At 33.5% G+C, this 4,006-nt stretch overlaps 1 long non-coding RNA gene across 1 annotated transcript; it reads right to left on the minus strand.

Annotated features, from left to right (window-relative positions):
* Positions 1–2,403: 2,403 nt before the first annotated feature.
* On the minus strand, positions 2,404–3,250 carry LOC144429729 (uncharacterized). Its single transcript, XR_013479045.1, has 2 exons — positions 2,912–3,250; positions 2,404–2,654 (listed from the first exon to the last, which is right to left on the minus strand). It is a non-coding gene; the product is annotated as an uncharacterized LOC144429729 (long non-coding RNA).
* Between the last annotated feature and the right edge of the window lie 756 nt (positions 3,251–4,006).

Raw genomic sequence — 4,006 nt, forward strand, 5'->3', positions numbered from 1 at the left:
TCATACCGGTCTATATTGTACAGTCTGATTTCTCAAGTATTTGGAGCCACGAATGCTTGTAATTTTCTGACTAAACCCTTTTATTAGTTGGTTTATATACCAAATTCAGTAAAATATTTTTTACATAAAACATGAGATATTGGATTTATTAGCTTTTCCATTCTAAATCATATAGACTGCTTTATTTATTCTTAACGAAAATTAATAAATCTCCTCTCTTTCTTCAGATGTGAAAGTTGTGGACAAACCTGTCTAAGCATTGTGAGACTCTTGCAGTACAAGAGGCAATAGCAGAAATAGTAAGTATATCAATCAAGAAATTAAGCCGACATAAAGCAAAACTTTCAACTATTCGTCTAATCTCAATTTCCTATTATTTATTCACAGGACAACTATAGCGGACGGGGAGATATCAGAAGTCTGGCGACATATCAGTGACAGTGTGATTCCAAGAAATATAATGTTTGCAATAGAAAAACAACCTATGGAGGCATGCAAAGACATTTGACCCTCCGATAGAGTTGTGTATGGCCCCCACATCCTGCAGGGCTTGAGGAAAATAACTAAAAATTCCAAAGCGTAAGATTGCATAAGCGGTCTTATTTGTAAAAAGGCACAAAACACGCCAGACATACTTAAAACAGCTTTGGAAATGAGGATTACGGGTACCTCACTGCACCTGTGTTATATTTGGTTCATCAACTTTTGGTAGTACTATAGAAGAAATTCCGGAAGGGGTATAATCATCATTCATGATAAAATACTATCATATATTTTTTGAACAACTTCAATCTAGACCAGGGATCTCAAACTCGCGGCCCCAGAGAACTTCCAGTGCGGCCCTCGAACGCTTAACAATAATTGTAATAGTATTTTGGATTTTTTTTTTATCTAAATGTAATAGATTTTTCAAACCTTCTAAAGTGAAATTGATTATTCACACAGAAAACAATTTACTGAAAGTAGTTTTGGAATATTAATTTTTTTTGTCCACATTTTGGCCCAATTAAGAATACACATCAAGCTAGCAAAAGAATACTTGAATAAAACACTTGAGTAATTAAATTAAACGCAAAGTACATGAAGAAGGTGGCATTTTCGAAGAAAATTGGAGTTGTAACATTTCTGCTCTTCACAAAATTCTGAAGCACATTGTTTAATTTGTCATATTTCCATCAATACAATCAAAAAACACAATAAGCTCAGCAGTCAATATGACAAATTCGAAGACCAACTTCGAACAGAAAATTTCCATGTGTTTGTATATTAATATAATTATACAACGACTTAGTTACTAAAATTCAATATCAATAATAATTCAAGCAATCCTATGCCACGCAATGTAGTGCGAAATGTCTTGTCGAAAAAATCTGTCATTTGTTTTTTTACTGATCTATACATGAAATGATAAAAGTAACTTTTTTGCATTACTGGAATTAATTAAACATTCGTAAAGATCCAGATAAACCCATGATCATGTGGCCTCGTTAGTTAGAGTTGGTACTATAAAATCATTTCAGACTGGCCTTAGTATGCTGGTGACACAAAAAAGATGCCAAACGCCAGGACAAATGTAATTATTAAAACATTGAGTTTATACTGTAGTATTTTTGTTAATTTTAGGTTCATATATTTAGATTAAGTTATTTTTAGTGTATGTATTATTCTTTCCTTAATCAAAGCTTGTTCAAAAATGATTTTGATGGTTGTACATAGAATTTTACGATTTTTTATAATAAATACTGTAACTTGCAAATGTTGCAATAATAGTGGAATGCAAATATTAATATGTAATTGCATTTGAAATTGAAGAAAATAATAAATCTTAATCCAACTGTTTAGTCGCATCACAATATATGTCACAAACTAAAACTATCTTAAAAATATCTTTTAAGTATACATTATCAAAAACTGTTTGCGGCTCTTTTTACAATTTTCAAAATGCAATGCGCCTCTCGAAAACCCATGAGTTTGACACGACTGATCTATTCTAGACGATTCAAGCATTGCTTTGGGAAATTATATCACTTCAATTAAATTGAAATAATCTCGCTATATTAAATACAAAATCGTTGCTATCATAAAGGTAAACCAATTCAGCCACTCGAAATATATTGGCCTTCACAAAGCAATGGAGGCAAAATTGAGAGTTCATGAGCTATGAACATTTGTTCTTTTCTTTGTCTTGAACTTTTCATACTCCACAGCCCCTATTAATTTTTTTAATTTTAATTACCATGTGATGGTCATACATATCTTTAACTTGTATTTTCTTTCATGATGTATTATCTCAATGTGCCAAACTATTAATTAGTGTGCATATTTTGCTTCCAGATGACATAAATGTATTGTCATGTTTATTACCTCAGCTTGGAGTATTGACAAGAAAAAGGTGCCAGTAAATTAGGTAAAAAAATTTTCAACTCATTGTTATAATCAGAATTCACAATCAATAGGAATTATAAACAGCCAACAATCAGTGAGAATTATATGCGAAATCCCTCAGAATAAATTCGTCTAAAATCGGAGGAAGGCAAAAAATATAGGTAGTTTCCATCCACACAAGCATTTCAAGAAGACTTGCTCGAGCCAAACTAAATGAGCATCGTCAGGTGATCGGTAAGGCTGCAAGTTGAATTCAGCCCTGCAACCTCCTGCATAGAAGATAATATTAATTAGTGGGCTATGAGCTAAATTCCTAAATTTGAACAAACCTATCTACGATGCATTATGTACCAGCAATGTTACCTACGATTAACTGAATATGTAATACGTCTAATAAATTCACCTACAAAAGCAAGTTCGATAGGTGCAAACTTTGTGTTATGGAATTGTATCGCAGCACAGTTTTGTATGACACCCTCTTCAAATGAAATTTCAATGATTAAGCGCAAACATTAAAATTACTAACTTTGAACTTTGTCATTATCTGCAAAATGTTCCACACAAATCTTTACGCTATCGCGTTTCTAATCTTCTCTGATAAAAAAAAAACGTCTATGATGTCCAGAATTGCTCTTTACAGCTTGCCTGTTATTCCAGCTTTCCAAGTAAGCAAAACTTCTTAGATATAGAGATTATTTTGTTTCGTTACAGGCGCAAAAAGGCAGGTACTACACGTAAAAAAGACGCCGAGTAGCAAAAGCGAGCGGAAAACGGACGCGAAAGGCGACGAGAAATATGTGCATTGGAGCGTATCATGAAATATAATGTTTCGCCTGTAGTCTTATGGAGTGACGTCAGAGTTGCCTATCATGTTGTTTAATGTCATTGCTGCAATGAACAGAGAAAATAAGGCGAAACGAAACTTTTAGCAGCATGTCACAGATTTGCAAAATCACCAAATTCACAAAATACCATTAAGTGCCATTTTTTGTAATCACAATGTTAAAAGGACGTGGCATTTTCCGGAATTTTACGATATTTACACAACTATTTCTCATTGATATGCGAGGAAGGGTGGGCAAAATTCAATATTTTTTGAATCGAATATTTTTTAAGGAGTACCGAATAAACGTGGTGGAAACAATAAAAAATCGGCAACAAAGCCTTTTTACTGGTTAATTCCGTTGTAATCGCTAATTGTTCTTGTCACCGATCGTTTTGGCGGCGATATCCAGGTTTTGGGTAATCTATATGACCGCCCGCCCTCTCTTTTTTACAAATATGAATTCTTGCGGGTCGGCGGACATCGAAGTTTTATATTTCGGGTTTACCCGTTCGTTCACATCGGCAACAGCTGTTGAAGACATTGAGGACTCAAATTAACATTTGCGTTGGCTTTAATATTACCTATCAAGATTTGTAAATTTACCGTCCCAATTTTATGCGAATGGTAATATTATTGTCCATACCGTGATGCAGATATTTATTAAGACGATAATTAACTTTCTATGTATTTCTATGGTGATAAACTTCGCAAATCTGAAATTGTGCCAATCCTGAATGTTGATTTAAAATAGTGATTGAATAATTCGGCAATAAAGGCATTTCTGCGTGGTCACTA

The sequence above is a fragment of the Styela clava genome, chromosome 11 (genome assembly GCF_964204865.1).
Source record: "Styela clava chromosome 11, kaStyClav1.hap1.2, whole genome shotgun sequence".
In the NCBI taxonomy this organism is placed as follows: domain Eukaryota; kingdom Metazoa; phylum Chordata; class Ascidiacea; order Stolidobranchia; family Styelidae; genus Styela; species Styela clava.